We start from the raw sequence: 21788 nt of genomic DNA, 5'->3' as shown, positions 1-21788 counted from the left end.
CTTCCTTCAGATGCTGCATGTGTCTGTGTTTCTGTGAGAACCTGGACACATCTCCTTGAATTGAATTGTGGGAGATGAGAGGTAGGCTCAGTCAAAACAGGATTAAACGGTTTATGACAGCGACTGGGAAGCTGACCCAAACGATGACAGTAGAAAATCCAGACAAGCCCTCACCTACAGTAGATAGTGTATCCCAGCCCAATGACCTTCCTGGTTGTGGGAATATGAAGTCTCTTCCTGATTTTGGGAATATGAAGTCTCTTCCTGGTTGTGGCAATATGAAGTCTCTTCCTGATTGTGGGAACATGAAGTCTCTTCCTGGTTGTGGCAATATGAAGTCTCTTCCTGGTTGTGGGAATATGAAGTCTCTTCCTGGTTGTGGGAATATGAAGTTTCTTCCTGGTTGTGGGAACATGAAGTCTCTTCCTGGTTGTGGGAATGTGAAGTATCTTCCTGGTTGTGGGAATATGAAGTCCCTTCCTGGTTGTGGGAACATGAAGTTTCTTCCTGGTTGTGGGAACATGAAGTCTCTTCCTGGTTGTGGGAATGTGAAGTATCTTCCTGGTTTTGGGAAAGTGGTGTTGATGATATCATACCTCGTGCTTCTCCTGGAATTCGGACATGTCCATACAGATGAATCCCTGAGAACAGAAGGCTCATGGTTACTGAGCAGTAATAACACACACAAAATATGATCACTATTGCTGATACCATGTGATTTTAGCTGTGCTGATGAGTGAACGTGTGTGACTGTAACACAGACCCTTTTCAGGTCGTTGTGCATATAACGAGCCACCTGTTTGTCCAGCTCAGTCTTACCTGTGGGAAGAGGAGAGCAGTGACCAATCAGAGTGAAGTATGGACAGAGCGTTGAACATCGATGATTTGATGAAAATCCACTTTCAACCAAGCCTCTGAACATTCTAAAGATGATCTCACATGATTCTAAATGGAACCTCTGAACATTCTAAAGATGATCTCACATGATTCCAAATGGAACCTCTGAACATTCTAAAGATGATCTCACATGATTCTAAATGGAACCTCTGAACATTCTAAAGATGATCTCACATGATTCTAAATGGAACCTCTGAACATTCTAAAGATGATCTCACATGATTCTAAATGAAAGCTCTGAACATTCTAAAGATGATCTCACATGATTCTAAATGGAACCTCTGAACATTCTAAAGATGATCTCACATGATTCTAAATGGAACCTCTGAACATTCTAAAGATGATCTCACATGATTCTAAATGGAACCTCTGAACATGCTAAAGATGATTTCACATGCACATTGTAATGATCATCTGGGTGGAATCTCAGGTAGACCTCTGAGCTGCTGATAGAGTATGAGGGGTTGTCCCTGTTATCTGGTTGGTGGATCAATAACCATTTTTCCTCTATCAGAAGGCACAGATGAGTCACAGGGGGGTTGGTTGATTATAGTTTTGGCAGAACCTTCAATCATCTTTCTCCCTCTCTCTCTCTCTCGTCATTTCTCCCTGTATTTCTCTGTCTGTCAGGGATAATGTTTGGCAGTAAAATATTCCTCTTATAAATGTTCATCTCCATATGGATGCTGTGTGCATTATATTCATATGGATGCTGTGTGCATTATATTCATATGGATGGTGTGAGTGTAATATCTCCAGACAGAGAGATGGGGACTTGCTGTGTTAAATATTCATGTCTCCTGGCCACTGTCGCTGGAGGCAGAGAGAATATGAACACTGCCTCCCTCCATCTATCTCCCAGACCTGTCATATCTCTCTCACACACACACACACACAAACACACACCTATCCCTCAACCCTGTCATATCTTACCCAGAACAACTGCTGCTGACTCTCTCTCTCTGTGTGTGTGTGTGTGTGTGTGTGTGTGTGTGTGTGTGTGTGTGTGTGTGTGTGTGTGTGTGTGTGTGTGTGTGTGATGGAATTAGTGTAGGTCTATAGGAGTTCTATAGGGCTGTGGTTGAGTCAGAGTGGTCAGTAGAGGTCAGCTGTGGAGTCATAGCATAGTTGCCAGATCTGTTTGTACATGGCATGACAACCAACGGCAGAGGACTAGGCTAAAACACAAACAGATCTGGCAACAAGGCTATTGTAAATAACATTTTGTAGGCTACTTATGATGTAATTGTAGGCTACATATGATCCTTGATAACCATTAATGCTTTTGTATATACTGTTGATATCTGTAAATTGACCAATGACATCATGCCACAGCTAGTCATGATTACAATCACCTGCGTGTGTCCAATAGAACCCTGATGAAACCTGTAACGGCTGTCGTAGTCGTTCTCCTCCTCAGACGAGGAGGAGCGTGGATCGGACCAAGATGCGGACTAGTTAATGTCCATATTTAATGAAAGTCAACAAAACACTTAAAATTACAAATGAACACACAAACGTGACAAACCCGAAACAGTCCTGTGTGGCTCAAACAACGACACAGGAACAAACACCCACAACACACACGTGAAACCCCGGCTGCCTAAGTATGATTCTCAATCAGGGACAACGATTGACAGCTGTCTCTGATTGAGAATCATACCAGGCCGAACACAAAATCCCAACATAGAAAATCAAACCTAGACCAACCCACCCAACTCACGCCCTGACCAACTAAAACACATACAAGACAAAGGAAAACAGGTCAGGAACGTGACAAAACCTGTATATATATACTGGTGACATGCAGTGTTTGACATGATACCTACAGTTGAAGTCGGAAGTTTATATACACCTTAGCCAAATACATTTAAACTCAGCTTTTCACAATTCCTGACATTTAATCCTAGTACATATTCCCTGTCTTAGGTCAGTTAGGATCACCACTTTATTTTAAGAATGTGAAATGTCAGAATAATAGTAGAGTGAATTATTTATTTCAGCTTTAATTTCTTTCATCACATTCCCAGTGGGTCAGAAGTTTACATACACTCAATTAGTATTTGGTAGCATTGCCTTTAAATTGTTTAACTTGGGTCAAACATTTTGGGTAGCCTTCCACAAGCTTCCCACAAGAAGTTGGGTGAATTTTGGCCCATTCCTCCTGACAGAGCTGGTGTAACTGAGTCAGGTTTGTAGGCCCCCTTGCTCGCACACACTTCTTCAGTTCTGCCCACAAATGTTCTATGGGATTGAGGTCAGGGCTTTGTGATGGCCACTCCAATACCTTGACTTTGTTGTGCTTTAGCCATTTTGAAGCAACTTTGGAAGTATGCTTGGGGTCATTGTCCATTTGGAAGACCCATAAGCGACCAAGCTTTAACTTCCTGACTGATGTCTTGAGATATTGCTTCAATATATCCACATACATTTCCTTCCTCAAGCCATCTATTTTGTGAAGTGCACCAGGCCCTCCTGCAGCAAAGCACTCCCACAAGATGATGCTGCCACCCCGTGCTTCACGGTTGGGATGGTGTTCTTCGGCTTGCAAGCCTCCCCCTTTTTCCTCCAAACAACGATGGTCATTATGGCCAAACAGTTCTATTTTTGTTTCATCAGACCAGAGGACACTTCTCCAAAAAGTACGATCTTTTTCCCCATGTGCAGTTGCAAACCGTAGTCTGGCTTTTTTATGGCGGTTTTTGAGCAGTATCTTCTTCCTTGCTGAGCGGCATTTCAGGTTATGTCATTATAGGACTCATTTTACTGTGGATATAGATACTTTTGTACCTGTTTCCTCCAGCATCTTCACAAGGTCCTTTGCTGTTGTTCTTGGACTGATTTGCACTTTTCTCACCAAAGTACGTTCATCTCTAGGAGACAGAACGTGTCTCCTTCCTGAGCGGTATGACGGCTGCGTGGTCCCCTGGTGTTTATACTTGCATACTATTGTTTGTACAGATGAACGTGGTACCTTCAGGCATTTGGAAATTGCTCCCAAGGATGAACCAGACTTGTGGAGGTCTACAATTCTTTTTCTGAGGTCTTGGCTGATTTCTTTTGATTTTCCTCATGATGTCAAGCAAAGAGGCACTGAGTTTGAAGGTAGGCCTTTAAATACATCCACAGGTACACCTCCAATTTACTCAAATTATGTCAATTATCCTATCAGAAGCTTATAAAGCCATGACATAATTTTCTGGAATTTTCCAAACTGTTTAAAGGCACAGTCAACTTAGTGTATGTAAACTTCTGACCCACTGGAATTGTGATACAGTGAATTATAAGCAAAATAACAATTGTTGGAAAAATGACTTGTGTCATGCATGAAGTAGATGTCCTAATCGACTTGCCAAAACTATAGTTTGTTAACAAGAAATCTGTGGAGTTGTTGAAAAACGAGTTTTAATGACTCCAACCTAAGTGTATGTAAACTTCCGACTTCAACTGTATTTACTGGTGACCTGCAGTGTTTGACATGAAACCCCGATGAAACCTGTATATATACTGGTGACCTGCAGTGTTTGACTTGAAACCCTGATGAAACCTGTATATATACTGGTGACCTGCAGTGTTTGACTTGAAACCTATATATTTACTGGTGACCTGCAGTGTTTGACATGAAACCCTGATGAAACCTGTATATATACTGGTGACCTGCAGTGTTTGACATGAAACCTATATATTTACTGGTGACCTGCAGTGTTTGACATGAAACCCTGATGAAACCTATATATATACTGGTGACCTGCAGTGTTTGACATGAAACCTATATATTTACTGGTGACCTGCAGTGTTTGACTTGAAACCCTGATGAAACCTGTATATATACTGGTGACCTGCAGTGTTTGACATGAAACCTATATATTTACTGGTGACCTGCAGTGTTTGACATAAAACCCCGATGAAACCTGTATATATACTGGTGACCTGCAGTGTTTGACATGAAACCTATATATTTACTGGCGACCTGCAGTGTTTGACATGAAACCCTGATGAAACCTGTATATATACTGGTGACCTGCAGTGTTTGACATGAAACCTATATATTTACTGGTGACCTGCAGTGTTTGACTTGAAACCCTGATGAAACCTGTATATATACTGGTGACCTGCAGTGTTTGACATGAAACCCTGATGAAACCTATATATATACTGGTGACCTGCAGTGTTTGACATGAAACCTATATATTTACTGGTGACCTGCAGTGTTTGACATGAAACCCTGATGAAACCTATATATATACTGGTGACCTGCAGTGTTTGACATGAAACCTGTATATTTACTGGTGACCTGCAGTGTTTGACATGAAACCCTGATGAAACCTATATATATACTGGTGACCTGCAGTGTTTGACATGAAACCCTGATGAAACCTGTATATATACTGGTGACCTGCAGTGTTTGACATGAAACCTATATATTTACTGGTGACCTGCAGTGTTTGACTTGAAACCCTGATGAAACCTGTATATATACTGGTGACCTGCAGTGTTTGACATGAAACCTATATATTTACTGGCGACCTGCAGTGTTTGACATGAAACCCTGATGAAACCTGTATATATACTGGTGACCTGCAGTGTTTAATATGAAACCCTGATGAAACCTGTATATATACTGGTGACCTGCAGTGTTTAATATGAAACCCTGATGAAACCTATATATATACTGGTGACCTGCAGTGTTTGACATGAAACCTATATATTTACTGGTGACCTGCAGTGTTTGACATGAAACCCTGATGAAACCTATATATATACTGGTGACCTGCAGTGTTTGACATGAAACCTATATATTTACTGGTGACCTGCAGTGTTTAATATGAAACCCTGATGAAACCTGTATATATACTGGTGACCTGCAGTGTTTGACATGAAACCTATATATTTACTGGCGACCTGCAGTGTTTGACATGAAACCCTGATGAAACCTATATATATACTGGTGACCTGCAGTGTTTGACATGAAACCTATATATTTACTGGTGACCTGCAGTGTTTGACATGAAACCCTGATGAAACCTGTATATACAGTTGAAGTCGGAAGTTTATATACACTTAGGTTGGAGTCATTAAAACTCGTTTTTCAACCACTCCACAATGTTGTTGTTTACAGACAGATTATTTCACTTATAACTGTTACGGCTCTCGTTTGTGGTAGGAAGAGTGGAACAAGACACAGCGTGGAAAGTGTTCATGATTTATTATTCAAAAACACTCAAACAAAATAACAAAAGTTAAAAAACGAAAGCGAACAGTTCTGTCAGGCAAAAAAACACTAAACAGAAAACAAGATCCCACAAAACCCAAAAGGAAAATGACAACTTATAAATGATCCCCAATCAGAGACAACGATAGACAGCTGCCTCTGATTGGGAACCATACTCAGCCAAAAACACAAAGAAATAGAAAACATAGATTTTCCCACCCGAGTCACACCCTGACCTAACCAAACATAGAGAATAATAGGGATCTCTAAGGTCAGGGAGTGACAGTATCCCCCCCCCCCCCAAAGGTGCGGACTCCGGACGCAAACCTGAACCTATAGGGGAGGGTCCGGGTGGGTATCTACTCTCGGTGGAGGCTCCGGTGCGGAACGCCGACCCCGCTCCGCTTGAGGCTCCCCCCACTTCGGTGACGCCTCTGGTGCAGGGATCGTCGCCGGGACCTCCGGACCGTAGATCGTCGCCAGAGACTCTGGACTGGGAACCCTCGCTGAAGGCTCTGGACTGTGAACCTTCGCTGAAGGCTCTGGACTGGGAACCCTCGCTGAAGGCTCTGGACTGCCGACCGTCGCTGGAGGCTCCGGACTGGGGACCGTCGCTGGAGGCTCCGGACTGGGGACCGTCGCTGGAGGCTCCTTTCCCTGGATCGTCACTGGAGGCTTCGTGCCATGGATCATCCCTGCAGGCTCCGGGCCATGGATCATCACTGGAGGCTCCGGGCCATGGTTCATCACTGCAGGCACCGGGCCATGGATCATCACTGCAGGCTCCGGGCCATGGATCATCACTGGAGGCTTTGTGCCATGGATCATCACTGGAGGCTTCGGGCCATGGATCATTACTGGAGGGTCCGGGCCATGGATCATCACTGCAGGCTCCGGGCCATGGATCCTCACTGGAGGCTTCGTGCCATGGATCATCACTGGAGGCTTCGTGCCATAGATCATCACTGGATGATCACGGCAAGTGCGGGGAGCTGGAACAGGCCGCACTGGGTGGTGCTGGCGAACTGGGGATATCGTGCGTAGAGCTGACGCAGGATATCCTGGACCGAGGAGACGCACTGGAGACCAGGACCGCTGAGCCGGCACAATCCGTCCTGGCTGAATGCCCACTCTAGCACGGCAACTGCGAGGAGCTGGCACAGAGCGCACCGGGCTGTGAATGCGCACTGGAGACACAGTGCGCATCACCGCATAACACGGTGCCTGACCAGTCACACTCTCCCCACGGTAAGCACGGGGAGTTGGCTCAGGTCTAAAACCTGACTCCGCCAATCTCCCCGTGTGCCCCCACCAATTCTTTTTGGGCTGCCTCTCGTGCTTGCTCCGTTGCTCTAATTCCTCGTATCGTCGTCGTTCTGCTTTCGTTGCCTCCATCTGCTCCCTTGAACGGAAATACTCTCCTACCCGCGTCCAGGGTCCTTCTCCATTCATGATCTCCTCCCATGTCCACTCATCCTGGCCACGCTGCTTGGTCCGTTTTTGGTGGGATCTTCTGTTATGCTCGTCGTAAGGACCAAGGTGCAGCGTGGTAGGCGTACATTTACTTTTATTAAAATGAACACCGAACAAAAACAACAAAATACTGAACGAAACGTGAAGCTGCTGGTGTGCACACAGGTAACTAACTGTAGACAGAAAACAAGATCCCACAAAACCAAAAAGGAAAATGTCAACTTATAAATGATCCCCAATCAGAGACAACGATAGACAGCTGCCTCTGATTGGGAACCATACTCAGCCAAAAACACAAAGAAATAGAAAACATAGATTTTCCCACCCGAGTCACACCCTGACCTAACCAAACATAGAGAATAATAAGGATCTCTAAGGTCAGGGCCTGACAATAACTCACTGTATCACAATTCCAGTGGGTCAGAAGTTTACATACATTAATATGACTGTGCCTTTAAACAGCTTGGAAAATTCCAGAAAATTATGTCATGGCTTTAGAAGCTTCTGATAGGCTAATTTACATAATTTGAGTCAATTGAAGGTGTACCTGTGGATGTATTTCAAGGCCTACCTTCAATCTCAGTGCCTCTTTGCTTGACATCATGGGAAAATCAAAAGAAATCAGCCAAGACCTCAGAAAAAGAATTGTAGACCTCCACAAGTCTGGTTCATCCTTGGGAGCAATTCATCTGTACAAACAATAGTACGCAAGTATAAACACCATCGGACCACGCAGCCGTCATACTGATCAGGAAGGAGATGCGTTCTGTCTCCTAGAGATGAACTTACTTTGGTGCGAAAACTGAAAATCAATCCCATAACAACAGCAAAGGACCTTGTGAAGATGCTGGAGGAAACAGGTACAAAAGTATCTATATCCACAGTAAAAGGCGTACTATATCGACATAACCTGAAAGGCCGCTCAGCAAGGAGGAGGTCACTGCTCCAAAACTGCCATAAAAAAGCCAGACTACGGTTTGCAACTGCACATGGGGACAAAGATCATACTTTTTGGAGAAATGTCCTCTGGGCTGATGAAACAAAAATAGAACTGTTTGGCCATAATGACCATCGTTATGTTTGGAGGAAAAAGGGGTCGCTTACAAGCCGAAGAACACCATCCCAACCGTGAAGCACGGGGGTGGCAGCATCATGTTGTGGGAGTGCTTTGCTGCAGGAGGGACTGGTGCACTTCACAAAATAGATGGCATCATGAGGATGGGAAAATTATGTGGATATATTGAAGCAACATCTCAAGACATCAGTCAGGAAGTTAAAGCTTGTTCACAAATGGGTCTTCCAAATGGACAATGACCACAAACATACTTCCAAAGTTGCTTCAAAATGGCTTAAGGACAACAAAGTCAAGGTATTGGAATGGCCATCACAAAGCCCTGACCTCAATCCTATAGAACATTTGTGGGTAGAACTGAAAAAGCGTGTGCGAGCAAGGGGGCCTACAAATCTGACTCAGTTACACCAGCTCTGTCAGGAGGAATGGGCCAAAATTCACCCAACTTATTGTGGGAAGCTTGTGGAAGGATACCCGAAACGTTTGACCCAAGTTAAACAATTTAAAGGCAATGCTACTAAATACTAATTGAGTGTATGTAAACTTCTGACCCACTTGGAATGTGATGAAAGAAATAAAAGCTGAAATTAATAATTTAAAAAATAAAGTAGGATTAAATGTCAGGAATTGTGAAAAACTGAGTTTAAATGTATTTGGCTAAGGTGTATGTAAACTTACGACTTCAACTGTATACACTGGTGGCCTGCAGTGTTTGATAGGAAACCCTGATGAAGACAGCTTGCTGTGGAAACGTTGGTGAATAAATGATTGTATTGGAGCTACTAGAGTGTGGCTTCTCCTGGTCTCTTAACTAGGATACTGCTATAGAGAGGCTCCATGACCTCACAGCTGAGTGGTACAAATGAGTGGAACGAGGGATGAAGAGAGGAGTTACCGATTCCAGAGGAGCCTAGGAAGAGGATGACGAGGGGATGTTCTTCATCATACCAGCCATTCTCCTTCCTCCTGATCACTAGAGAGAGAGAGAGAGAGAGAGAGAGAGAGCGAGAGAAAGAGAGAGAGAAAGAGAAAGAGAAAGAGAGAGAGCAGAACAGAGACCTCTAAAGTTGTATCCATCAATGCCTGGGGAGGGAGGGGGATAATTATTGAAGGCTATCCTCCCCACTCCCTCTCCTCCCCCTCTCTCAGTCAGTAGGGCCATTAGCCAGAGGTAATCATGTTAGCCTCCCCGGCGCGGCCAAAGCTAAATCAGGTTAGCATGGATCTGAGCCTCTCTCTCTCTAACACACACCTCGCCCACAGAGGAGAGCCTTGCCTACCTTACTCCACCATTACCCCAGCAACCAAACACACACTCACACACCGACTCACCCCCTGAGCGGAAGGGAGGAAGGAGGCACGATGGGTGAGGGAGGGGGCAGGAGTGAGTGAGGGAGGAGAAAGAGAAGATAAATAACAGACAGGGAAGTTGGGTCTGGTACCATCTGCCGGAAACCCACCGAGACGTTACAATACATGTCTTCATATCTCAGAGGATGCTGCAGTTTCTCAACAACCACCGAATGAGTTGTGTGTGTGTGTCCACTCTGTGACAGAGAAACCCATCGATCCATCTCCCCCTGTCGTAACAGCACACTCCACCCGTCAAAGTACCAGCAACATGATTCTCACTAGTACAGAGATAGAGGGACTGAACGATAGATGAAGAGATGGAAAGAGAGGAAGAGACGGAGAGATGAATGGAGAAATTAAGGAGGTTAAGTTAGCGTTCATGGAGGTGGAGTTAGAAGGGGAGATGGGGGTTGAGGAAAATAAGAGACAGAAGGAGAGAATGAGAGTTGGTAGAGAGATGGAGAGATGGATTGAGAGAATGAGAGATGAGTTGGTAGAGAGATGGAGAGATGGATTGAGAGAATGAGAGATGAGTTGGTAGAGAGATGGAGAGATGGATTGAGAGAATGAGAGATGAGTTGGTAGAGAGATGGAGAGATGGATTGAGAGAATGAGAGATGAGTTGGTAGAGAGATGGAGAGATGGATTGAGAGAATGAGAGATGAGAGTTGGTAGAGAGATGGAGAGATGGATTGAGAGAATGAGAGATGAGAGTTGGTAGAGAGATGGAGAGATGGATTGAGAGAATGAGAGATGAGTTGGTAGAGAGATGGAGAGATGGATTGAGAGAATGAGAGATGAGAGTTAGAGAGATGGAGAGATTGATTGAGAGAATGAGAGATGAGAGTTGGTAGAGAGATGGAGAGATGGATTGAGAGAATGAGAGATGAGAGTTGGTAGAGAGCTGGAGAGATGGATTGAGAGAATGAGAGATGAGTTGGTAGAGAGATGGAGAGATGGATTGAGAGAATGAGAGATGAGAGATGGAGAGATGGATTGAGAGAATGATAGATGAGAGTTGGTAGAGAGATGGAGAGATGGATTGAGAGAATGAGAGATGAGAGTTGGTAGAGAGATGGAGAGATGGATTGAGAGAATGAGAGATGGAGGAGATGGAGAGATGGATTGAGAGATTGAGAGATGGAGTTGGTAGAGAGATAAATTAAGAGAAGGAGAGAGTTGATTGTCATGAAGATGAATACGGACGCCCACAGGCTGTACTTCTGAGAGCCAGTCTGACTTACTAATGTGTTAAACAGACAATGACATTGTGACCTCCAGGAGAGAGCGTCTGTGTTAGCTGACTGAGACTGACTTTGGCAGAAGGACACACTGACATCCCTCAAAGGACATGGTCCAGAACAAGGACAATACACCCACCCACAGACGACACAAATAAGCATACACACACACACACAAATAAGCATACACACACACACACACACACACACACACACACACACACACACACACACACACACACACACACACACACACACACACACACACACACACACACACACACACACACACACACACACACACACACACACACACACACACACACACACACACACACACACACACACACACACACACAGAGGCCTGAGGTACTGACCAGGTCTGGTAGGGTAGAGGACTATAATGTGATAAGAGGATCATCCTCCACAATAACTTCTAGCCTGAGAGCTGAACAAAGATCAATCTACTCCTTCCTGTTTGTGTGTGTGTGTGTGTGTGTGAGAGAGAGAGAGATACAGAGTAAAGCACAATAGTTCATTGCCCCTCTCCAAACAGAGATAGTGTTGTAGCCCTCTCCAAACAGAGATAGTGTTGTAGCCCTCTCCAAACAGAGATAGTGTTGTAGCCCTCTCCAAACAGAGATAGTGTTGTAGCCCTCTCCAAACAGAGATAGTGTTGTAGCCCTCTCCAAACAGAGATAGTGGTTGTAGCCCTCTCCAAACAGAGATAGTGGTTGTAGCCCTCTCCAAACAGAGATAGTGTTGTAGCCCTCTCCAAACAGAGATAGTGTTGTAGCCCTCTCCAAACAGAGATAGTGGTTGTAGCCCTCTCCAAACAGAGATAGTGTTGTAGCCCTCTCCAAACAGAGATAGTGTTGTAGCCCTCTCCAAACAGAGATAGTGTTGTAGCCCTCTCCAAACAGAGATAGTGTTGTAACCCTCTCCAAACAGAGATAGTGTTGTAGCCATCTCCAAACAGAGATAGTGTTGTAGCCATCTCCAAACAGAGATAGTGTTGTAGCCATCTCCAAACAGAGATAGTGTTGTAGCCCTCTCCAAACAAAGATAGTGTTGTAGCCCTCTCCAAACAGAGATAGTGTTGTAGACCTCTCCAAACAAAGATAGTGTTTGTAGCCCTCTCCAAACAGAGATAGTGTTGTAGCCCTCTCCAAACAGAGATAGTGTTGTAGACCTCTCCAAACAAAGATAGTGTTTGTAGCCCTCTCCAAACAGAGATAGTGTTGTAGCCCTCTCCAAACAGAGATAGTGTTGTAGCCAGAGGCCAGTCATGAGTCATCCAGGGGGAACCTGCCTGGAAACAACAGGGTCAAAGGTCAAAAACCTTTGTCCCTCCTGTCTCTGTGTGTCTCTCATCTCCTTCTCTCTTTCTGTGTCTCATCTCCTCTCTCTCTGTGTCTCTCATCTCCTTCTCTCTCTCTGTGTGTCTCTCATCTCCTTCTCTGTCTCTCTCTGTGTCTCTCATCTCCTTCTCTCTCTCTCATCTCCTTATCTCTGTCTCTCTCTCTCTCTGTGTCTCTCATCTCCTTCTCTCTTTCTGTGTCTCATCTCCTCTCTCTCTGTGTCTCTCATCTCCTTCTCTCTCTCTGTGTGTCTCTCATCTCCTTCTCTCTCTCTCTGTGTGTCTCTCATCTCCTTCTCTCTCTCTCTGTGTGTCTCTCATCTCCTTCTCTCTCTCTCTGTGTGTCTCTCATCTCCTTCTCTCTCTCTCTCTCTCTGTGTCTCTCATCTCTTTCTCTCTTTCTCGCTCCCCCTCTCTTCCTTTCTGTCACTCTTATATCCCTCCAGGCCATTGGGTGCTTGTAAAAAGCATTAGCTTGAGTTGTCATTGTGTATGTACGTGTGTGTACGTGTGTGAACGTATGTGTGTACGTATGTGTGTGTATGTGTGCCCTCACCACCCCCCCTCTCTTTGTGTTGTTGCTGATGATCACCATCATCCCTCAGTCTGCTAGCTGATATTTCTCCCCGTGTGTGTGTGTGTGTGTGTGATCGTGTGTGTGTGTGTGTTCGTGCGTGTGTGATCATGTGTCGGTGTGTGATCGTGTGTGTGATATATTCACTGTATTACTTCACAGGGATCAATAAGCTCTTCCTTTATCGCCGTGGTGATGTGTCTCAGATTGCTTTCAGGACAATTTGCCACGGCAACAACCACCATTCATCACATCAGCCACAGAGAGACCTCGACTACTGCACTGCTTGGACTACAGCTCCCAGCATGCAATGTGCTCTGCTTTCCGCCAGACTACACATCCTAGAATTCCCACGGATAATGGTGGTGTTCTAGGATGTTGTGTTTGTAGTCACACAGCCAGTGGACCCTGCTGCTGTTCCTAGTGACAAGACAAACACATTCACATAGTGGACCAGGACATCACCAGACATTCTAAACAGAACACATTCACATAGTGGACCCCAACATCACCAGACATTCTAAACAGAACACATTCACATAGTGGACCAGCAGATCACCAGACATTCTAAACAGAACACATTCACATAGTGGACCCCAACATCACCAGACATTCTAAACAGAACACATTCACATAGTGGACCAGGACATCACCAGACATTCTAAACAGAACACATTCACATAGTGGACCAGCAGATCACCAGACATTCTAAACAGAACACATTCACATAGTGGACCAGCACATCACCAGACATTCTAAACAGAACACATTCACATAGTGAACCAGCACATCACCAGACATTCTAAACAGAACACATTCACATAGTGGACCAGCACATCACCAGACATTCTAAACAGAACACATTCACATAGTGGACCCCAACATCACCAGACATTCTAAACAGAACACATTCACATAGTGGACCAGCACATCACCAGACATTCTAAACAGAACACATTCACATAGTGGACCAGCAGATCACCAGACATTCTAAACAGAACACATTCACATAGTGGACCAGCACATCACCAGACATTCTAAACAGAACACATTCACATAGTGGACCAGCACATCACCAGACATTCTAAACAGAACACATTCACATAGTGGACCAGCACATCACCAGACATTCTAAACAGAACACATTCACATAGTGGACCCCAACATCACCAGACATTCTAAACAGAACACATTCACATAGTGGCCCAGCACATCACCAGACATTCTAAACAGAACACATTCACATAGTGGACCCCAACATCACCAGACATTCTAAACAGAACACATTCACATAGTGGACCAGGACATCACCAGACATTCTAAACAGAACACATTCACATAGTAGACCAGGACATCACCAGACATTCTAAACAGAACACATTCACATAGTGGACCAGCAGATCACCAGACATTCTAAACAGAACACATTCACATAGTGGACCAGGACATCACCAGACATTCTAAACAGAACACATTCACATAGTGGACCAGGACATCACCAGACATTCTAAACAGAACACATTCACATAGTGGACCAGCACATCACCAGACATTCTAAACAGAACACATTCACATAGTGGACCAGGACATCACCAGACATTCTAAACAGAACACATTCACATAGTGGACCAGGACATCACCAGACATTCTAAACAGAACACATTCACATAGTGGACCAGGACATCACCAGACATTCTAAACAGAACACATTCACATAGTGGACCAGCAGATCACCAGACATTCTAAACAGAACACATTCACATAGTGGACCAGCACATCACCAGACATTCTAAACAGAACACATTCACATAGTGGACCAGCACATCACCAGACATTCTAAACAGAACACATTCACATAGTGGACCAGCACATCACCAGACATTCTAAACAGAACACATTCACATAGTGGACCAGGACATCACCAGACATTCTAAACAGAACACATTCACATAGTGGACCCCAACATCACCAGACATTCTAAACAGAACACATTCACATAGTGGACCAGCAGATCACCAGACATTCTAAACAGAACACATTCACATAGTGGACCAGCAGATCACCAGACATTCTAAACAGAACACATTCACATAGTGGACCAGGACATCACCAGACATTCTAAACAGAACACATTCACATAGTGGACCCCAACATCACCAGACATTCTAAACAGAACACATTCACATAGTGGACCAGGACATCACCAGACATTCTAAACAGAACACATTCACATAGTGGACCAGCAGATCACCAGACATTCTAAACAGAACACATTCACATAGTGGACCAGCACATCACCAGACATTCTAAACAGAACACATTCACATAGTGGACCCCAACATCACCAGACATTCTAAACAGAACACATTCACATAGTGGACCAGCACATCACCAGACATTCTAAACAGAACACATTCACATAGTGGACCAGCACATCACCAGACATTCTAAACAGAACACATTCACATAGTGGACCCCAACATCACCAGACATTCTAAACAGAACACATTCACATAGTGGCCCAGCACATCACCAGACATTCTAAACAGAACACATTCACATAGTGGACCAGCACATCACCAGACATTCTAAACAGAACACATTCACATAGTGGACCAGCACATCACCAGACATTCTAAACAGAACACATTCACATAGTGGACCCCAACATCACCAGACATTCTAAACAGAACACATTCACATAGTGGACCAGCACATCACCAGACATTCTAAACAGAACACATTCACATAGTGGACCAGCACATCACCAGACATTCTAAACAGAACACATTCACATAGTGGACCAGCACATCACCAGACATTCTAAACAGAACACATTCACATAGTGGACCAGCACATCACCAGACATTCTAAACAGAACACATTCACATAGTGGACCAGGACATCACCAGACATTCTAAACAGAACACATTCACATAGTGGACCAGGACACCACCAGACATTCTAAACAGAACACATTCACATAGTGGACCAGGACATCACCAGACATTCTAAACAGAACACATTCACATAGTGGACCAGCACATCACCAGACATTCTAAACAGAACACATTCACATAGTGGACCAGCACATCACCAGACATTCTAAACAGAACACATTCACATAGTGGACCAGCACATCACCAGACATTCTAAACAGAACACATTCACATAGTGGACCAGGACATCACCAGACATTCTAAACAGAACACATTCACATAGTGGACCCCAACATCACCAGACATTCTAAACAGAACACATTCACATAGTGGACCAGCAGATCACCAGACATTCTAAACAGAACACATTCACATAGTGGACAAGCACATCACCAGACATTCTAAACAGAACACATTCACATAGTGGACCCCAACATCACCAGACATTCTAAACAGAACACATTCACATAGTGGACCAGCACATCACCAGACATTCTAAACAGAACACATTCACATAGTGGACCAGCAGATCACCAGACATTCTAAACAGAACACATTCACATAGTGGACCAGCACATCACCAGACATTCTAAACAGAACACATTCACATAGTGGACCCCAACATCACCAGACATTCTAAACAGAACACATTCACATAGTGGACCAGCACATCACCAGACATTCTAAACAGAACACATTCACATAGTGGACCAGCACATCACCAGACATTCTAAACAGAACACATTCACATAGTGGACCCCAACATCACCAGACATTCTAAACAGAACACATTCACATAGTGGCCCAGCACATCACCAGACATTCTAAACAGAACACATTCACATAGTGGACCCCAACATCACCAGACATTCTAAACAGAACACATTCACATAGTGGACCAGCACATCACCAGACATTCTAAACAGAACACATTCACATAGTGGACCAGCACATCACCAGACATTCTAAACAGAACACATTCACATAGTGGACCAGCACATCACCAGACATTCTAAACAGAACACATTCCTATAGTGCCACATGTACATGTCTTTCCACTGTTGTGTTGCAGTGGGTTGTTATTGCCATTAGACAACTACTGTGCAGTTCTGGAGTGGTACAAGGTACCTGGCAACCGCAGACACAGAAGCCTCACTAAACACAATCTCTATCTGTGGCCCAGCGATCGATACAAAGCATCCATGGAGCCACAATTTAATATCAGCTATTTACTAGCCTCTACCTTGTTGTACTCGAAGTCATCTCCCCTCCTCTCTCTCCATATCTCCTCCTCTCTCTCTCCATCTCTCCTCCTCTCGCTCTCCATCTCCCCTCCTCTCTCTCCATATCTCCTCCTCTCTCTCCATATCTCCTCCTCTCTCTCTCCATCTCTCCTCCTCTCGCTCTCCATCTCTCCTCCTCTCTCTCCATATCTCCTCCTCTCTCTCTCCATCTCTCCTCCTCTCGCTCTCCATCTCCCCTCCTCTCTCTCCATATCTCCTCCTCTCTCTCTCCATCTCTCCTCCTCTCGCTCTCCATCTCTCCTCCTCTCTCTCCATATCTCCTCCTCTCTCTCTCCATCTCTCATCCTCTCCCTCTCCATCTCTCCTCCTCTCTCTCCCCATCTCTCCTCCTCTCTCTCCATCTATCCCTCTCTCTCTCCATCTCTCCTCCTTATCCCTCTCTCTCTCTCATCTCTCCATCTCTCCTCCTCTTTCTCCATCTCTCCTCCTCCTCCTCTCTCCATCTCCCCTCCTCTCTCTCCATATCTTCTCCTCCTCTCTCTCTCCATCTCTCCATCTCTCCTCCTCCCCCATCTCTCCTCCTCTCTCTCCATCTCTCCTCCTTATCTCTCTCTCTCTCTCATCTCTTCTCCTCCTCTCTCTCCATCTCTCCTCCTTATCTCTCTCTCTCTCTCATCTCTTCTCCTCCTCTCTCTCCATCTCTCCTCCTCTCTCTCCCCATCTCTCCTCCTCCTCCTCTCTCATCTCTCCTCCTCTCTCTCCATCTCTCCTCCATATCTCGCTCTCATCTCTCCTCCTTGCTCCTCCTCTCTCTCTCCATCTCTCCTCCTCCTCACTCTCCATCTTTCCTCCTCACTCCTCCTCTCTCTCTCTATCTCTCCTCCTCCTCCTCCTCTCTTTCCATCTCTCCATCTCTCCTCCTCCTCTCTCTCCATCTATCCTCCATCTCTCCTCCTCCTCCTCTCCCTCTCCATCTACTCTCTATCTCCCCATCGCTCCTCTCTCCCCATCTCCCCTCCCCTCTCTTTCCCTCATCTCTCCTTCTCCTCTCACTCCATCTCTCCTCCTCTTCTCACTCATCTCTCCTCCCCCCTCATCTCTCCTCCTCCTCTTTCTCATCTATCTTCCTCCATCTCTCCACCTCCTCTTCTCCAACTCCTCTCTATCTCCCCATCGCTCCCCTCTCCCCATCTCCCCCCCTCTCTCTCCCTCCATCTCTCCTCCTCCTCTCTCTCATCTCTCCTCCTCCTCTCTCTCCATCTCTCCTCCTCCTCTCTCTCATCTCTCCTCCTCTCTCCATCTCTCCTCCTCTCTCTCTCTCTCTCTCTCCATCTCTCCTCCTTCTCTCTCCCATCTCTCCTCCTCCTCTCTCTCTCCATTTCTCATCCTCTCTCCTGCTCTCCATCCCTCCTCCTCTCTCTCTCCCTTCATCCATCTCTCCTCCTCTCTCTCGCCATCTCTCATCCTCTCTCCAGGTCTCCATCTCTCCTCCTCTCTCTCTCCCTCTATCCATCTCTCCTCCTCTCTCTCTCAGTCTGTCCACCTCTCTCTCTCCATCTTTCTCTCAATCTCTCTCTCCCTCCTCTATCTTTCCATCTCTCCATATCTCCTCTCTCCTGCCATCTCTCCATCGCTCCTCCTCTCTCATCTCTTCTCCCCGCTCCTCCTCTCTCTCCATCTTTCCTCCTCACTCCTCCTCTCTCTCTCCATATCTCCTCCTCTCCCTCCATCTCTCCTCCTCTCTCTCCATATCTCCTCCTTATCTCTCTCTCTCATCTCTCCTCCTTATCTCTCTCTCATCTCTCCTCCTCTCTCTCTCCATCTCTTCTCCTCTTCTCCTTCTCCTCCTCGATCTCTCCTCCTCGATCTCTCCTCCTCCATCTCTCTCCTCCATCTCTCCTCATCCATCTCTCCTCCATCTCTCCTCCACCTATCTCTCTCTCCTCCTCCTCTCGCTCTCTCTCTCTCTCCATCTCTCCTCCTCTCTTTCCGTCTCTCCATCTCTCTTCCTCCTCTCTCTCCATCTCCTCTCTATCCCCCAATCGCTCCTCTCTCCCCATCTCTCCATCTCTCCTCCTCCCCTCTCCCCATTTCTCCTCCTCCTTTCTCCCCATCTCTCCTCCTCCTCTCTCTCCCCATCGCTCCTCCTCTCTCTCCATATCTCTCCTCCTCCTCTCTCTCTCTCCATCTCTCCTCCTCTCTCTCTCCATCTCTCCTCCTCTCTCTCTCCCTATCTCTCGTCCTCTCTTTCTCATCTCTCCTCCTCTCTCTCATCTCTCCTCCTCCTCTCTCCCCATCTCTCCTCCTCTCTCCATCTCTCCATCTCTCCTCCTCTCTCCATCTCTCCATCTCTCCTCCTCCTCTCTCTCATCTATCTATCTTCCTCCATCTCTCCTCCTCCTCTCTCTCTCCAACTCCTCTCTATCTCCCCATCGCTCCCCTCTCTCCCCCTCCATCTCTCCTCCTCTCTCTCATCTCTCCTCCTCCTCTCTCTCTCTCCATCTCTCATCCTCTCTCCAGCTCTCCATCTCTCCTCCTCTCTCTCTCCCTTCATCCATCTCTCCTCCTCTCTCTCTCCATCTCTCATCCTCTCTCCAGCTCTCCATCTCTCCTACTCTCGCTCTCCCTCCATCCATCTCTCCTCCTCTCTCTCTCCATCTCTCCACCTCTCTCTCTCCATCTCTCCACCTCTCTCTCTCCCTCTCCCTCTATCTTTTGATGAAATAAACTCAAATCATCTCTCTGGTTCCCCTCAAGTCACCATTAGCAGCGGTGTGTCTGCCTGTCTGGCAACCTAACTGCCCCCCCCCCCCACGCTATAGGAGGCACTGTGGCTGGGAAGAGAGAGCACACCCTCCTTTCTGTCTGTCTGTGTGGCTACCGTACTGTGTCTGTCTCATCTCTCCTCTCCATCTCTCCTCCTCCTATCTCTCATCTCTCCTCCTCCTCTCTCTCTCCATCGCTCCTCCTCTCTCCATCTCTCCTCCTCTCTCTCTCTCTCCATCTCTCCTCCTCCTCTCTCCCATCTCTCCTCCTCTCTATCCATCTCTCCTCCTCCTCCCTCTCTCCAGCTCTCCATCTCTCCTCCTCTCTCTCTCCCTTCATCCATCTCTCCTCCTCTCTCTATCCATCTCTCATCCTCTCTCCAGCTCTCCATCTCTCCTCCTCTCTCTCTCCCTCCATCCATCTCTCCTCCTCTCTCTCCATCTCTCCACCTCTCTCTCTCTCAATCTCTCTCTCCCTCCTCTATCTTTCCATCTCTCCATATCTCCTCTCTCTCGCCATCTCTCCATCGCTCCTCCTCTCTCTCTCATCTCTTCTCCTCGCTCCTCCTCTCTCTCCATCTCTCCTCCTCCTCCTCCTCTCACTCCATCTCTCATCCTCACTCCTCCTCTCTCTCTCCATCTCTCCTCCTCTCCCCCATCTCTCCTCCTTATCTCTCTCTCATCTCTCCTCCTCTCTCTCTCCATCTCTTCTCCTCTCCTCCTTCTCCTTCTCGCTCCTCCTCTCTACATCTCTCCTCCTTCTCTCCTCCATCTCTCATCCTCCATCTCCTCCATCTCTCCTCCATCTCTCCTTCTCCATCTCTCCTCCTCCATCTCTCCTCCATCTCTCCTCCTCCATCTCTCCTCCTCATCCTCTCTCCAGCTCTCCATCTCCCCTCCTCTCTCTCCCTCCATCCATCTCTCCTCCTCCCTCTCTCCATCTCTCCACCTCTCTCTCTCATCTCTCTCTCAATCTCTCTCTCCCTCCTCTATCTTTCCATCTCTCCATATCTCCTCTCTCTCTCATCTCTTCTCCTCGCTCCTCCTCTCTCTCCATCTCTCCTCCTCCTCCTCTCTCTCCATCTCTCCTCCTCACTCCTCCTCTCTCTCTCTCTCCATCTCTCCTCCTCTCCCTCATCTCTCCTCCTTCTCTCTCTCCATATCTCCTCCTTATCTCTCTCTCTCATCTCTCTCATCTCTCCTCCTCTCTCTCTATCTCTTCTCCTCCTTCTCCTCCTCCATCTCTCATCCTCCATCTCTCCTCCATCTCTCCTCCTCCATATATCCTCCATCTCTCCTCCTACACCTCTCTCTCCATCTTTCCACCTCTCTCTCCTCCTCCTCTCTCTCTCTCTCTCCATCTCTCCATCTCTCTTCCTCCTCTCTCCATCTCTCCTCCTCCATCTCTCCTCCTCCTCCTCTCTCTCTCCATCTCCTCTCTATCTCCCAATCGCTCCTCTCTCCCCATCTTTCCATTTCTCCTCCTCCTTTCTCCCCATCTCTCCTCCTCCTCTCTCTCCCCATCGCTCCTCCTCCTCTCTCTCCCTCTCTCTCCTCCTCCTCCTCCTCTCTCTCTCTCCATCTCTCATCTCTCTCTCTCTCTCTCTCTCCTTCTCTCCTCCTCTCTCTCTCCCCATCTCTCATCCTCCTCTCTTTCT

General features: G+C 46.3%; 1 pseudogene; it reads right to left on the bottom strand.

Annotated features, from left to right (window-relative positions):
* Window positions 1-307: 307 nt before the first annotated feature.
* The window catches only part of LOC139548482 (mitochondrial disaggregase-like), an 80622-nt pseudogene continuing 59141 nt past the window's right edge, over window positions 308-21788 (bottom strand).

The sequence above is a fragment of the Salvelinus alpinus genome, chromosome 21, assembly GCF_045679555.1.
Source record: "Salvelinus alpinus chromosome 21, SLU_Salpinus.1, whole genome shotgun sequence".
In the NCBI taxonomy this organism is placed as follows: domain Eukaryota; kingdom Metazoa; phylum Chordata; class Actinopteri; order Salmoniformes; family Salmonidae; genus Salvelinus; species Salvelinus alpinus.
Note: the sequence above shows the minus strand (reverse complement) of the source record. Positions and strands in the feature narration are given on the sequence as shown.